A 17,504-nucleotide genomic window follows, 5' to 3' on the forward strand; every position below is an offset into this window, starting at 1 on the left:
AATGTTACCTTTACAAAGAGACCAAACATGTGTTTATACTCCAGATAGTTCAATAACAGCAATGATTCTAATTTGGAGAGGTCGAATTACAAGCGATTTAGCAAAAATGACCCCGCTTGATAAGGGGATTATTAAGGAAAATAGAGGTTTACACCTGTATCTCCAGAGTCTTTCTCTACTTTAATGAGATGACCCCTTCCACCAGTCATATAGTTTGTACCCTCGGTCACTAAATCCCCCACTTCTTTACAGTTTTGGATCCTTAATAATTCTTTGCATTTATATAGCACTTTTCTCACTACTCAAAGCGCTCAGCAACTGCAGGTTAAGGGCCTTGCTCAAGGGCCCAACAGAGCGGAGTCCCTTTTGGAATTTACGGGATTCGAACCGGCAACCTTCCGATTGCCAGTGCAGATCTCTAGCCTCAGAGCCTCCTAAAGGAGGATCCTTACTAACAAGGATGTGTTTTTCCCTGGATGTGTATACTGGCGAGGACTGTGGGAGCTTCATGGATGGGCATTAGGAGACAGAACAGGATCAGAAGGGCAGCTTGGTGTTGGTGGGGTCATAAGATTGACAGGAGTAGATCTCTCTTTATATAACCCCCCAAAGTGTGCGAGTCAGGTGATACAAAGAAATAGTGCAGGAAAGCTGTGTTATTAAGCATAGATTTTGTAACTCTATCTATCTATTGTCACAAGTAAGAGTCCAAGACCCAAGGTTTGGGGCAGCCGCCCGTATATTGTTTTTCCCAGCTGCAAAAGGTTGAAATAAGTAGCACGATGTGCTTAGAGCAGAGTCCAAAACAGAACTGATTACAATAGACAAAGATGGAGGCTTTAAAGGCCCTTAGATTAAATGACGTCATTAAAACCAGAAGTGATGTTGTCTGGACTGGAAGTGACATCTGCAAAGGGCCGGCTCCGGAAGTGATGTCTTCTGAGGCGCTGGAACCTTGCAGGATTTCCCAAGAAAAGGTCTGTAGGGAACTGAGAAAGACAGTCAGCACACTCTGCTGCCACCGGTTAGATGTTTTATTACAATTACTCAGACCCTTAAGCTGCCTCCTACTCGCATGTGTGTGACTCTATCTATCTGTCTGTCTGTCTGTCATTTTTAGTATCCTATCTATCTATCTATCTATCTATCTATCTATCTATCTATCTATCTTCAGGGATGCTAGGGGCCACGACCCGGCCGGGACGCCATGAGGGACCGGATGTGGGTCTGCGCCCACCCTGGATCATGTGGGGGCCGCCTTCCTGGTTGCTTTGGGGGTCACGGGTTGAGAGCATGGAAGCCCCACCCTGTAGGGGCCCGTGTCAACGCCAGGAGGCGCCCCAATGCCTTGGGGACCTGTTACCTCAGCACTTCCGCCACACCCGGAAGTGCTGGGGGGAATTTTTAGGAGGACACCCAGAGAGCTGCCGGGAGAACAGTCGCCACTTCCGCCACGCTGGGGCGTGGCCAACGGGGGAGTGTTCAGAACACCTGGAGCTCATCCGGGGCTGTTATAAAAGGGGCCGCCTCCCTTCATTCAGGGCTAGAGTCGGGTGGAAGGAGGACAAGGCAAGAGAGGAGAGTGGAGGCGGCCCGAAGAAGTGGCATTTGTGGCCAGGACTGTGGTGGGGTTTGTGCACTGATTTTGGACTGGGTCTGAGTGACCATATCTGTAAATATTGTAAATAATAAAACGTGTGGTGGTGACAAACAACATGTCCGTCTGTCTGTGTCCGGGTCAAGTCCACACTATCTATCTATCTATCTATCTATCTATCTATCTATCTATCTATCTATCTATCTATCTATCTATCTATCTATCATTTTTAGTGCCTTTCACTATCTTATCTGTCTGTGTGTCTGTTATATAGTGCATTTCATATCTATCTGTCCGTCTGCCTCATTTTATAGCGCCTTTCACTATCCATCTTTCTGTCTGTGCAACTAGTTATCTATGTAGCTAGCTTGCTTTTTGTAGATCCATCACAGGCTCCTCAATGTGATTGGGAGCAGGTGCAGTGTGGCATGCTCCATGGTTCTTTTTTTCAAAGTTAATCAAACGTTTAAAAAAATTATACCCAATTCTGCTAAATTTAAGTTTTCCTTAAATAGAATTTAATGCTCAAATGCTTTCAAATTTAAAACCGAAAAAAAAGAGCACCCAAATTCTGCAGCGCTCACACTAATTAATGCCATTAGTGATTTCCCAAAAAAGGCTTTTCAGATAAAAGCTCCTACAAGGCAGATGAAGCAGTTTCACCTGGGGCTCCTGTTTAATTGCTGTGTTAGACATGAGGTGAAAATAACTAACATGAAAGCAGAGTGTGACTCCATGTAAGAGATGCTGAAAGTATTTTTATGTTTGACACTGCTAAATAAATAATTAAATAATAATACCAATATGTATGCGTGTGTAGAAGTTTTTGCATTTTCCTGTTATACAACATTGAACCACATTGGACTTAATTTGGCTTTTTTTGACACTGAAACAGAAAAAACGACCCTTTAATAGCAAAGTGACATAAGATCTTTTCAAAGTGGGCTAAATCGATTTATAAAATCCAACGTCTTTCTGTCTGTATGTCTGTCCGCTTTTCGCGAAAGAACTACTTAACGGATTTAGATCGGGTTTTTTTCTATAATTTGTTTGAACATTCTGGTTGATTTACGGTGGGTTGGCACCCTGCCCGTGGTTTGTTTCCTGCCTTGCGCCCTGTGTTGGCTGGGATTGGCTCCAGCAGACCCCCGTGACCCTGTAGTTAGGATATAGCGGGTTGGATAATGGATGGATGGATGAATTCTGGTTGATTCTCTTATTACACTAAGTATCATAGTTCGTTTGCGGCATCAATCTATTTGCGTGATGCCAATCACGAGTGACAGAGTGTAGGCCGATGGGAGGGGGCAGCAGGACCTTAGGAGTAGGGTGCCAGACGGGGCCCTCCTCACTCACGCGCCAGCCGCTGTTCGAATCGTTGTACCTCTCGCCACATGTTGGAGTGTATCTTGCCTCTACTTAGCTAGCATTACCTGTTTGTTTATTGATTTTTAAAGTTTGTCCTGTTTCACTACTACCCGGTTGGACAGCATAGAGCACAAAATAATGATTCACGTAAGTATTCACCCCCTTCAAGTCGGCATTTAGTAGATGGCAGCCGTGACAACCTAGAGTCTGTGTGCTCAGGTCTCTATAAGCTTTGCACATCTGCACTCTTGACATTTTTCCGGATTGTTCTTTGCTAAACCGCTGAGACTCTGTCAGGTGCCCTGTTAATTGTGAGTAAACAGCCTTAATGACGCGCAGCCACAACTTCTCAGTGGGACTGAGCTCTGGTCAGTGACTCCGCTACTCCAGGACATTCACCTTCACTCATCGTCTTGCTGGAAAACAAATCTTCTGCCAAGGATCAGGTTTTCCTCCAGGATTTCCTTATATTTTGCTCCATTACTTTTTCATTCCACCCTCACAAGCCTTTCAGGGCGTCCTGCTGAGAAGCATCTCCACAGCCTGCTGCTGCCACCAGCCATGCTTCACGGTTGGAGATGGTGTGTGTGTGTGTTGATAATAGGCAGGGGCGTTTAGTCTGATGGCCACAAATCTGAATCTCCTTCTTCCAGGTGACTTCAGAGTCTCCCCTGTGTCTTCTGCTGAGGTGTCCTGCGTGTTTTTCTTTGTCTTTGTCGCTGTCCCATAAAGCTGTGACTGGTGAAACATTCACTGGTTGCTGTCGGCACAGTCTCTCCAGTCTCGGCCACTTCTGCTTTTGTCTTTCAGAGGTCTCTCGGTCGCCTCCCTGGCTTGTCCTCTGCACGATCACATAGTTTTGGTGAACGGCCTGCTCCAGTCAGACTTCCAGCTGTTGTCTTACTCTTTCCATTCTTTCATCATTGATTTCACTGGATATTCAGTGACTTGGATGTGTATTTTGAATTGGAACATAAGAAATTTGACGGATAAGAGGAGACCCTTCACTCCAACAAGCTTGTTTATTTCGCTAATAGCTAAGCTCTCCCAATGTCTCCTCCAGATTCTTCTTAAAGGTTATCAAGGCTTCTACTTCAACTCCATGTCTCGGTAGTTTGATCCAGAGTCCTACAACACTTTGTGTCAAGAAGAACTTCCTGGCTTCAGTTTTAAATGAACTTCCCCTTAATTTCCTGTGATGTCCTCAAATACCTGATTCACACTTTAGCTCAGTGAAAGGCAACCTTTTTCGAGTTGCGACGCACTAAGTCCAAAAATTTTCTTTTGCAGCGCACCTGAGGGACTGCCCATAAATAAAGTCGTGACGACACAATCTATGGACAATCGCCAACAAAAACAGTTCATTTTACAAGTTTGAAAGACGTTATTAATAAAGGAATCAAAGGATAAATCTTAAATTTAATTAATGCGAACGTTGAGATTGTTTTTTAGCACGTATGAGATTGATGCGAGGATCAATTTTCGAAAGACAGACGCGCATTTCCTTGTCGATCATTTGATGTCTCTCGCGTTTCTTAGACTTCATTTCCGTAAGTGTTCCGTTATTATATTTTTTTAAACTTATCTTTTTAATCAACCAAAAGTTCAAAAACACTAGCAATTTTAAATATTTTACAAAGTTTTTGCGGCGCCCCTAGAAAATTCCGCAGCGCACCGGTTGCCGACAATGCTTTAGCTGTAAGAAACTTGTGGGGTCATCTTTATCGATGCCTTTGAGGATTTCGAAGACCTGGTTTAGGTCTCCTCTACTTGAGACTGAATAGGTTTCATTCTTTGAGTCTGTCAGTTTAGGACATGCCCTTAAGTCCCATGATGCACCTGGTTGCTACCCTCTGCACAGCTTCTAAGTGCTGCTATATTTTTCTTGTACTGTAGTGACTAGAACTTCACACAATACTCCATATGCGGTCTTTTGAGTACAGTGGTACCTTGGTATACACCCTTAATCCGTTCCAGATCCTTAGACTTATACCAAACAAGTATAATTTTTCCCATAAGAAATAAAGGGAAAATGATTAATCCGTTGCCATGAAAAAAAAGTCCTATTGTTATTGGCATATTATACATTGATGGGGTTGTATAAAATTATTTAAACACTGCTTAATACCAAAATACATAAGTACAAAAGCAATTGGATGAAATAAATGAAAATTTAACCTCACTTTTTAATAACGTCTTTGTTTTTCATAATCGTAAATACCGTCGTTCTCGACATACGATATGCAGCAGACAAGTCCCGGATACGCATGCCACCTTCATACTTTTTCAACAATCAATTTAAATTTACGAGAAAAAACACAAAATCACGTGAAAATTCACAAAGAGTTATAGCGCAGGTTGTTCATTGAGTGCTAGCAACTGGCGTACTGACGCTCGTGGGCAGTCGTGCCTTTGTCTCGAGAGTGTTCTAGCACGCGTGTCGTATTCCAGACGAAGGTCGTATACTAAGCAAAATTGTCCAAACAGGACATATACCAAGTTGGACTTCTTCCAAAGTGGATGTATACTGAGGTACCACTGTATATTACATATTTTAAGCATAATGTCCAAGTCAGGTCAGGTTGGGGAGCATGTACTGATACAGTGTGTTACTGCACCCACCACATGACCAAACAGCTCCCCCAGGCAGACACGTGGTCCAGTACCACCCTGCGGAAATGACCCTCTATATCTGCCGCAGCCAGGTGTTATGTGGACGTCCCCTTGGTCTGGTCCAGCCGCTTAGGTCCTTAACATTGAGCCGGATCACCCTCGGGTAATCGCACTACGTGGCCGGAGTGTCGTAATTGATGCTCCCTCACAATGCCGGTCATGTGCTTCATTCAGTACTCCGTGAGCAACACAAAGTCAAACCTGCGGAGAGACACATGAAGGAGTCCAGTCTTCGTCTCTGGTCACTGGATAATGTCCATATCTTGCAATGTCCCTTGACTTAAATCCAGCATATTTTATGGTTTAACCTAATGTTTTATTTGCCTTTTTAATTGCGCATGTGCATTGCATTTTCCTCTCTCCATCCCCTGACTGGTGCTTTTCAAGGAGTTGCTTGGAGTGTTCTCGCGTCCTCCTTATGTGTGAGTTAGCCCTTCAGGCTGGCTCTTCTTCATTCAGACTTCACTCCATTGAAACCCCTGACAGGTGATCTCCGTTGAACTAATTCTGTGACTTCTGAAGCCAGTGGGCTGCACCGGTGAGGATTCAGGGTTGGCAGTTTAAAGGGGGTGAATACTTTTATGAGTTCAGTTATTTTGTTTTTTCTTTGTGATCAACTTAGACCATTTTGCAGGGGTCTGTTTTCACTTTGACCTTTGTTGATCAGTGTCAACAAAGCCAAATGAAGTGCATTGTGGTTCGAAATTGTATTACGATAAAATGTGAAAACTTCCAGGCTTTTTATAAGCAGTTTCTGCTTGTTCTGAGGGTCATTTTCCATTTGTCAGCATGAGACCGACATGCAGGACAGATGAATATCATATAGGAGAGATCCTATCCAGATTTAGTCTGTCTGGTAAGGGGTCATGTCTTCAGGGAGTGCCATCTGATGATTATCTTTGTGGTCACGTACATGTACTCTAATGTCACCTTCTGTGTATAGCGTTCACTGATATTGTCTATGGTGAAAGGCACTATACACATTTGAGGTTTAAACCTTTTCTTAGTATGATTTGGCAACCGAGCTGTGTCAGGGCCTCCCAGTGCCCTGTCCCATGTCCTCTAGTGTATATTTTATATGTGCCATTGACGTCTTGCCCCTCTACAGCCAGATGTGTGAATTTGTTTCTACCACAGTCAGGAAAAGCTGATGTCATTCTGGCACCGTTTCTGGCTCATCCTGTTTGTTCAGTCTGTCAGAGGCCCATCCCAAAAGGTTTTTAACGCTCGCTCTTTCTCAGGGTGTGCCACCAGTTTGCACACACTTGTTGAATGTGATACGTCTCAAGTGCTAATCCTGTTTGAGGCTATCAGTGCACTAACGTTTTAGGGCTGCATTTCACGTCTAACGTCATGTTGTGCGAGTCTGTCAGCCGGTGTTTTCTACATTAGGTGTTATTCTGGTAAAGATGCAGAACGTTGTGACACTACGGACTGGATGTTAAGGATCCATGTTGTGTGAATGGGCGCTTTGCATTGCTCTAGGTGGCCCTCGTCTACGGATTCTAAACTGGCATTTGCAGTTGGCAGGAGTTCCTGTTCCTTATATGGTGCACATCTTTATGATATTTGATTTGCCTGTAGTTTAATGGCAAGGAGTAGCCCAGTGGCGCAGTGGTTAGCATTATAGTGTCATGGCTCCTGCTACCCATGTTTAAGTTGATATCTGTGTACAATCTGCACTTTCTTCCCAGGTCCACATTGGTTTTCCTCCTGGTGCTTTGGTTTTACTCTGTCTTTAATACCACACATGTGAAACCTTCTCAAACCCAGATAGTTCAGTTCAGGGTGGTGGGGACTCACCATGGTCGATCGGAGAGCCCACACTCGTGTTCTTCAGTTAAAATTGCCAGTCAACCTAACACAAGTGTATTTTGGGGAACGGGGGGTGGCTCACACAGACACGGGCAAAATGTGCAAACTCTTCAAGCATTCAAACCCGAGCACCACTGTCCCACCCTGTTATAGCATAGAAGTAAAAACAGAAGCTTTGACGTAAAGGCAGACAGTGTGGCATAGTGCTGTTAGGATATGGACTTCAGACTCTGAGGATTTAGGTTCAAATCCCACTACTGACACCATGTGACCTGCCAGGGCGCCAGAAGCTTTCACCTAAAGACAGACAGTGTGGCTTAATGGTTTAAGGTTATAGGGTTCATTTCCCAAGTATTTAGGTTCTGATCCCACTTCGGAAACCATTTGACCTGCCAGGGCTCCAATTGGAAAACCAAAAGAAATGCAACCAATTTTATTGTTCAAATGTTGTACATTGCCTTGGATAAAGGCGTCAGCCAAAATATAATGATAATAAATGGTTCATTTATTTTTGGTTAAAGGTGCACATGCCACATAAGTATAAAGCCACACCCTCCTTGCCTGGGCCTTGGTGCCATTCCCACTTTTCCTGCTGGGCCACCTCCAGCTCAAGTTGCGTTTTTGCATGCAGAAAAAATTTGCGCACTGCTGAGCAATTGCTGGAGTGATTATTGTTAACAAATGTTTTACAAAATCAATCATCCATCCATCCATCCATCTCCTAATCGTTTTTTTCGGTTCAGAATCATAGAAACTCTGGTGATTTTCCAAGAAGTAATAGGTGTAAGGCAAAAGCCAACCCTGGGTGAGGACCCCGTCCACTCCATTGCAGGGTATTGTCACATAGACACCCATATTGGGCCCATGGGAAGTCGCCAGTAATCCCAACAAGCACACTTCGAGAATGTGAGAAGAAAACGTGGGCTACCCAAAGGACAACCCCGTGTAGTTACAGTATACAGAATCCATGTAGGCAGTGTCCTCCAGGCCAAGAGATGAAACCAGGGCAGTGAAACTGTGAGTCGGCACCACAAACCGCTACATCGGGGAGGTCAAACTCCTCAGACCCTGGAGGGTCACAGTGGCTGTGGGTTTCCTTTCCAGCTTCTTCCTTAATTATTGCTGCTAATAAAATGGCTGCTTTTGCCTTAGTGTTAAAGGACTTGCTATCTTCATTGCTTTCTGATTTTCATATCCAGCAGCCAAACCATGATGAGATGCAAAGCTTGCCACTAGATGACCAGCAAAGTCAAGGGTTTCAATTAGTCCTGTAGGGCCATCATTTTTAACTTCAACCAATGTCCTATTTAACTGTTGATGGAAACACGTGTGAGTTTGTGGCTTACTGATTCTCTCGTTCTGCAACACCATACTCGTCGAAAACTGTTGATTTGTTCTTTTCTGAGAGTTCCTTTCAAATGTTTTATAGACAATCTTGCTCAGACTTTGGTTTTGTTCTTTACAAATATTTTATTGAGATCAAAATCGGTGCCTGTGGTAGAAATTTAACATCTTATTAAAGAAAGAAACATCCTCTAACAAGACAAATCGCTAATCTTCATTATATCTTTTAATTACTCCTTGGCAGAGTGCCTTAGAAGGAGCATTCTTCAAAAGCAGTCAGTGACAGCCTGGTCAGAATGATCAGAGAAACAAAGACCAGAGGTTCATTTTTTAAACTACTAGCTGTCCACCGCGGCTCAACCCGCTTAGTAGTGAAACAGGCCAAACTTTAAAAACCAATAAACGAAAACGTATCACTAGCTAAGCGGAGGCAAGGTACACTAAAAAACGCACAGGTAGACTGATGGCATGCTTTCCCCTTGGCCCGCAGCCTCTGTCTCGGATTAGCATGAGTACAGTGGTGTGAAAAACTATTTGCCCCCTTCCTGATTTCTTATTCTTTTGCATGTTTGTCACACAAAATGTTTCTGATCATCAAACACATTTAACCATTAGTCAAATATAACACAAGTAAACACAAAATGCAGTTTTTAAATGATGGTTTTTATTATTTAGGGAGAAAAAAAATCCAAACCTACATGGCCCTGTGTGAAAAAGTAATTGCCCCCTTGTTAAAAATAACCTAACTGTGGTGTATCACACCTGAGTTCAATTTCCGTAGCCACCCCCAGGCCTGATTACTGCCACACCTGTTTCAATCAAGAAATCACTTCAATAGGAGCTGCCTGACACAGAGAAGTCGACCAAAAGCACCTCAAAAGCTAGACATCATGCCAAGATCCAAAGAAATTCAGGAACAAATGAGAACAGAAGTAATTGAGATCTATCAGTCTGGTAAAGGTTATTAAGTCATTTCTAAAGCTTTGGGACTCCAGCGAACCACAGTGAGAGCCATTATCCACAAATGGCAAAAACATGGAACAGTGGTGAACCTTCCCAGGAGTGGCCGGCCGACCAAAATTACCCCAAGAGCGCAGAGATGACTCATCCGAGAGGTCACAAAAAGACCCCAGGACAACGTGTAAAGAACTGCAGGCCTCACTTGCCTCAATTAAGGTCAGTGTTCACGACTCCACCATAAGAAAGAGACTGGGCAAAAACGGCCTGCATGGCAGATTTCCAAGATGCAAACCACTGTTAAGTAAAAAGAACATTAGGGCTCGTCTCAATTTTGCTAAGAAACATCTCAATGATTGCCAAGACTTTTGGGAAAATACCTTGTGGACTGATGAGACAAAAGTTGAACTTTCTGGAAGGCAAATGTCCCGTTACATCTGGCGTAAAAGGAACACAGCATTTCAGAAAAAGAACATCATACCAACAGTAAAATATGGTTGTGGTAGTGTGATGGTCTGGGGTTGTTTTGCTGCTTCAGGACCTGGAAGGCTTGCTGTGATAGATGGAACCATGAATTCTACTGTCTACCAAAAATCCTGAAGGAGAATGTCCGGCCATCTGTTCGTCAACTCAAGCTGAAGCGATCTTGGGTGCTGCAACAGGACAATGACCCAAAACACACCAGCAAATCCACCTCTGAATGGCTGAAGAAAAACAAAATGAAGACTTTGGAGTGGCCTAGTCAAAGTCCTGACCTGAATCCAATTGAGATGCTATGGCATGACTTTAAAAAGGCGGTTCATGCTAGAAAACCCTCAAATAAAGCTGAATTACAACAATTCTGCAAAGATGAGTGGGCCAAAATTCCTCCAGAGCGCTGTAAAAGACTCATTGCAAGTTATCACAAACGCTTGATTGCAGTTATTGCTGCTAAGGGTGGCCCAACCAGTTATTAGGTTCAGGGGGCAATTACTTTTCACACAGGGCCATGTAGGTTTGGATTTTTTTTTTCTCCCTAAATAATAAAAACCATCATTTAAAAACTGCATTTTGTGTTTACTTGTGTTATATTTGACTAATGGTTAAATGTGTTTGATGATCAGAAACATTTTGTGTGACAAACATGCAAAAGAATAAGAAATCAGGAAGGGGGCAAATAGTTTTTCACACCACTGTATATTGCTCCGGCAAGTGAACTATGATTCTTATGAATGATATGAGAAGTTGCAAAATCAATCGGAATGTGCAAGCAAATTCTAGAAAAAAAACCCTTCTCTGGATGTTTTCTAGCGCTGCTATGTCCTTTTTGTAACCTGGAGACCAAAACTGCACCCAGTACTCCAGATGAGGCCTCACCAGTGAGTTATAAAGCTTGAGGAGAACCTCATGTGACTTGTACTCCATACATCAAGGTGCTATATAACCCGACATTGTTAGCCTTTTTTTAATGGTTTCATGGGATGTATTCTTTGTTATTCAGTCAAGTTTTTTAAAACGGCTGTTTCCACGCATAGAACAAAACAAATATTTGCAATCCTTACACCCCCTGGTGGATTAAGTGAGAAAGTGCAAGTTGTGAGCAGGAAGCAGAAAGCCACGCTGTCTTGTTTAAGTTGTAGGGTGTGTATCAGTAAGACATGCTGAGTCATCAGTGTTTCTTGCTGCGTTAGAAATCGGGCCCTACTGAACTGCTACTGTATATGCACTGTGTACAGTATAAACCTCACTCTATGAGAGATCATAAATTATTGTATGTACCATATGCTGTATATCAGAAAACCCTGTACAATAAAATACAATTTATTTTTTTATAGCCCAAAATCACACCAGAAGTGCCGCAATGGGCTTTAACAGGCCCTGCCTCTTGACAGCCTCCCCAGCCTTGACTCTCTATTAATGCAAGGAAAAACTCCCAAAAAAACCCTTGTAGGGAAAGAAATGGAAGAAACCTCGGGAAAGGCAGTTCAAAAAGAGACCCCTTTCCAGGTAGGTTGGGCATGCAGTCGGTGTCAAAAAGAAACAATACAATGCACAGAACAGAACAACTCCTGTAGATAAATATAAAACAAGAAAACAGATACACAAAGTGCCTTTTTTCCATTACCACAGAAGGTGCCGTGTAGATAAATATGGTGGCCTAGTAGTTAAGGAGTTGGACTTTATCTGTGTACCGGACTGATGAATTCTGCAGGCCCACTCCATGACGTGGCGTGAGTCATTTCACCTGCCAGTGCTCCTTTAGAGAATCATGCCATTGTAGTTTGTGTTCTGAATGAAATCACCAGCTCAACAAGTCATTGTAAAATGAACAAGGAACAGGAGTTTACTTGAGGGCAGGACGGCACTGTTGTTTTGTAGTTATAAAGTACATCGGGCTGGTGGCTACTACAGAAAGGCGCTATATAAAGTTGAGACTGTTTCTTGGTTTCTCCTTGATAAATAGATTTGCCTTTTATGTGACCCAATGGGGAAAATAAGCTTTTTACACAAGTGTAAGAAAATGAATATTATAATAGTTAAACCTGTGATTGTTTTGGACCCCCAAGTACTTGCAGGAGTGCACCACCTCTACATTCACTTCTTGAATAGTGACTGGACAGAGAGGCTCTTTGGTGCAGCCAACGTCAGTAAGCAGTTCCTTGGTTTTTTCTGATATTGAGTTACAGACAATTCTTTCTGTTCTCCATCTGACTCCTCTCCTCTGTCTCATCCCCCTTATCCATACACCCTGTAAGTGCAGAATCATCTGAGAATTTCTACAAGTGACATGTCCTGGTGTTATTTTTGTAATCGGAGGTGCATAGAGTGAAGAGAAAAGGAGATGGAGCCATTCCTTGTTTTGCTCCAGTGTTGCTCACGCAGTCCTAGAGCCTCACAAATTGTTTACTTAGTCATGTAAATTTTATTTAAGATAAAAAATAATTAGACACACCATGCAACCGGGCCGTGGAGTTGATACACAACCGACTCTGACTCCTCAATTTCTGGTACGTCTGACTTCTCAATTTCTGGTACCTTTGACTCCTCAATTTCTGATATCTCCGACTATGACTATTAAATTTCTGGTACCTCCGACTCGGATTCCTCAATTTCTGGTACCTGCCACTCCTCAATTTCTGGTACCTCTGATTCTGACTTCTTGGTTTCTGGTACCTTTGACTCCTCAATTTCTGATATCTCCGACTCCTCAGTTTCTAGTACCTGCAACTTGTCAATTTCCGGTACCTCCGACTATTAAATTTCTGGTACCTCTGACTCGGATTCCTCAATTTCTGGTACCTGCCACTCCTCAATTTCTGGTGCCTCCGATTCTGACTCCTTGGTTTCTGGTACCTAAAACTTCACAACTTCTGGTACCTCTGACTCCGACTCCTCAATTTCTGGTTCCTCTGACTCCTCTTTTTGTAATTAGAATCAAATATTTACTGTGTTCATTGAAACACACAACATAAAAGATACAAAGCACTTCATTACTGCCTGTAATAATCATCAAGTGCTACTTTTTAGCACGTTAATCTGTTAAAGTTTGGTTTTAAAGTCTGTAGTGATGCTGCTGTCACTTTTGTAACATTAAACATAAAACTAAATTTACAAAATTCAAAAAGAAGCTTTGTTTTAATCAAAACTTTAAGGAAAAAATAGTTTAATCAAATTAGTATATTTGAGATTTTAACACATCATATTAAACTTTACATTTAGTCGGAGTCGGTACATTTTTTTCCAACTCTGACTCCAATGACCCAATTATTGCTTCCTACTCTGACTCCACTGCACTGCCATGTGGTGGGCTGTTGCCCCATCCAGGGATTGTTCCTGTCTGTGCCAAGTTCTTGCTGGGATAGCCTCTAACCTCCCTGTGACCTGTGCGCCAGATAAGTGGGTTTTGAAAACAGTTGGTTGATGGCATAATGATATAGTGGAACAAGTCGTTGTCACTGCCCTCAGAAATTGGAACTCTGCTGCATGTTGAATCGCTGCGTCTCACTCCCTGCATGGCACCCTGCTCAGCCTGCAGTGTGAATGGACCAGGAGGAGTTATTGCAGGTCTGAACTGTCCTCAGATCTTATGGCACATCCTCTGGTTGGAAAACATTTCCATGATATTTTAATATATTTAAGTTAGTTAGGAGAACATCCATTAATCCATCCATTATCCAACCTGCTATATCCTAACTACAGGGTCACAGGGTCTGCTGGAGCCAATCCCAGCCAACATAGAGCGCAAGGCAGGAAACAAACCCTGGGCAGGGCGCCAGCCCACCGCAGGGCACATACATGCACACCCCAAGCACACACTAGGGACAATTTAGGATCACCAGTGCACCTAACCTACATGTCTTTGGAGTGTGGCAGGAAACCCAAGCAGACATGGGGAGAACATGGAAACTCCACGCAGGGAGGACCCGGGAAGCAAACCCAGGTCTCCTATCTGCGAGGATTATTAGTTAATTTGAGATTTTTTTTTTTTTTGTTTGACTTGAGTGTATTGTGCCTTCTTATTATACATAAATGCCTAATGTTAATAACCCCATGCTGTGACTGTAAATCAGCAAGACCGTGCAGACCCCAGGTGGTGGTCCTTGTGCTCGGGGGACTCCCAGTTTGCTATTTTCACCTGCTGCTTATTGATGCTTTTACTCCACATCACAAGATGAGGCGTGTGAGGGGTACTGGAGTCCCTTTGAGAAGCATCTGTTTTTTAGCATAGAACTGAAATATTAATCTTCTTGTTTTCCAAATACCTAAAACAAATTAGATAATGTATGCCTGGCACAACATCCAGGTGCATTTGGGGGCTTAGTGAACTGTTTGGAAAGTTGAAGCGTGTTTAATTTGTGTTTATTTGCTTCATCAGACACCATGATATCGTATTCTTGTCTATTAAATATTTTCATAACAATGAGTCATCCAAAACTAGTAATGAGTAGAATATAATTACTGTACATTTATCATTCAACTACATAAAATACATGTTTTTTAAATAGCATTTCAGAATATCATGTAGTTAAAACTCAAGACAAATATGCACGTGCTGGTTCAGGTAGCTTTAATAGACATGCGGTTCTAACACAAATGGACTACAAATTGCAGTTTTTAATGCAGTTGTTATTTGTGCAGGATCTGTCGCTAATGGTACTTCATATTTTTTTAAAACTTTAATAAATGCCTCAAAGCTACAAATGATGCTAAGTCTGGTGGACTGGACAAACTCCACATGGACATCGACCAGCGCACAATCCAAATCCCTGATTCCAGTTCCGTGATGCTGCACCAGTACTGGCTGTTCTACCTTACTGTCCTCCATAAGCTTGTTCAAACACAGCACTTCCATTGTGAATGTGCTATGTCTCCGCCGCCACAGCGAAATGACTTGCCTTAAATCTGGTCAGAACTGGAATTGGCTTCAACGATGACGGATCAAAAGAACATTTTCTGTTCCTCTTCGACGGTAAGCAGTCACTCACGGAGGAATGAGCCGTCACACCCTTACAGGTCAGGTCTTCCATTTGAGTGTTCACATCCAGCCTGCTCACTATTAGACATAAATTTTAAGTATCGTGATTACCACCAGGAAGTCGATGATAACTGTAAATGCTTCGCTCGCCAACCACACAAACCCCCTCCCTACACACCAGCCACTTTGCGTCTCTGCCGCTTGCGTATGTGAATTTCACTAACGCCAAACAGCAAATCATTTAATTCTTGTGGATACGCCTCTTCATTGCGAAGAAACACTACTTTTTCCTGATGGCAACACGAATTAGATGATCCACAAGTCTCGGACTTAGTTTAAATCTGAACAATATATTTAATCTCTTTTCGCTGTTCCGTTATTTTACCGAGTAATAATTTCCGTTTGTTTACGCTAATGCGATCTTTACTATCGTTTTTTTGAGACTTTCAAGTTTTACTACTTTAATTATCTTTAACCTGCTGTGCATGTGTATTGCGCCAACATTTTTGAATTTTTTCCGACGTTCTACTTCGTCATCTACTCTTTGTCTTTTATTTCCGGCCCAGGGCATGGTTAAATCTTGTCTCGTCTTGTGGGACATGAAAGTATCTCTCAGAAAAACTCTCGCCTCATCCCAGGATTTTTTTTATTATAATAGAGAGATGTGTATACCCTGGATATTTGTGCATTTTCAAACCATTTTCTTGAAAGATCAAATTGCTCTAAATAGCTTCCGACACATGTTTGGTTTCAAGCTGATCAACTTTCTTATTTAAGTCTAAGGTTCACCCATGATGGCAGCTGTGAACGGATAAGTGAATGAGAAATGTGTTCTTACCTGACGAAAAATAGTTCCAAGTATATGATAAAACAATTGTTCCCAGTTTTCTTTCGACGACATAAATGTGGAAGTATTGTTTAATTAAATTTAAACCTTTACTGTTTCGAAGTAGTCGTATTTGGTAAGTTTTAAGGGTTTTAAATTCACCTGTGGACCCAGTTACCCTTACGCATTGTAAACGCCATTTTACGTGGCACATTAATAGACTTTTTTTTTATTTTCATTATTGTCCATGGCAGCCATTGAACCGCGTCACAATGGGAAGTTTATGAAACCTGAAAAAAGTTGTTATGGTCCTTGCAGGGTGCTATGCAGGAGTCAAAGTTGTCATCATGAAGAATGTAGATAATGACACGTCCGACAGGCCTTACAGGCGTGTACTTGTGGCAGGAGTTGACCGCTACCTACTGAAATTTACCACAGATATGGGCAAAAAGAAAATTGCAAAGTGATCCAAGATCAAGTCTTGTGTCAGGGTCTACAACTATAACCGCCTGATACCTCCCCGATACTCTGTTGATATTCCATTGGATAAAACCATTGTCAACAAGGATGCATTCAGAGATCCAGCCCTGAAACCCAAAGCTAGGCGGGAGGCAAAGATTGAGTCTGAAGAGAGGTACAAGACTGGCAAGAATAAGTGGTTCTGCAAAAAGCTCAGATTCCAAGTTGTTTCCGCATTATTGTAAAAGTAAATGTTGCCCAGTTGGGGCTGGATGGTCTCGTGGCCTTGGAACCCCTGCAGATTTTGTTTTTTTTTTTCTTTTCTTTTTTTCTCCAGCCCTCTGCCATTTTTTGTCTGTTTGCTTTTTCTGTCCTCCTGGCCATCGGACCTTACTTTATTCTTTGTTACTTAGCACTGTAGACCCCTGCGAAGTCACAGTTCAGAGTTCGTGACCTCAGTCGTTTGAGGATTATTCCTTAGAACCTAACTAATAATTGTTAGTGGAAACTGCAAATACCCTCTGCATTTTTTTTTTATGGCTTTTTTCGTGGCAATACTGTATTGTAGAAAGAACACAACCGTAGATGAAAACGCGGCTGGGGATGATGAAAGTAGTCAATCCGAGAGTGTTAGTCATTGTTCCTTGCTGCTGCCCTGTGACGCATCTCCGGCAGATGCAGCCCAGCATTCCTGTATCATAACAGTTTACCGCATGTAGCTATCTCGAGTGTTTCACTGAGCGTTCCCGTGTTTTTTGTTTTGTTCTTCTTAAAGCCCTAAGATGCCACCCAAATTCCCTACACCTTTTAAGGCGTCTGGTAATGAATGTAAGCGCCAGAAAAAAGTTTGACAGTCCAGGAGAAGGTTGAACTACTGGATTTGCTCCTGGAAACTAAAAAGTTCTGCCACAGTAGCCTGAGGAGCTGCAAATCCTCTGCTTTGCTGTGCAGTCACTATCTTCATTACATACCTTCATCGTACTGCACAGCTAATTCATCATCATCATCAT

General features: G+C 42.5%; 1 pseudogene; it reads left to right on the plus strand.

Annotated features, from left to right (window-relative positions):
- The first annotated feature begins 16,331 nt into the window (after positions 1 to 16,331).
- On the plus strand, positions 16,332 to 16,739 carry LOC120514348 (annotated as a pseudogene).
- The last annotated feature ends 765 nt before the right edge of the window (positions 16,740 to 17,504 follow it).

This window comes from Polypterus senegalus, chromosome 14 (assembly GCF_016835505.1).
Source record: "Polypterus senegalus isolate Bchr_013 chromosome 14, ASM1683550v1, whole genome shotgun sequence".
NCBI classification, from domain to species: Eukaryota; Metazoa; Chordata; class Cladistia; order Polypteriformes; family Polypteridae; genus Polypterus; species Polypterus senegalus.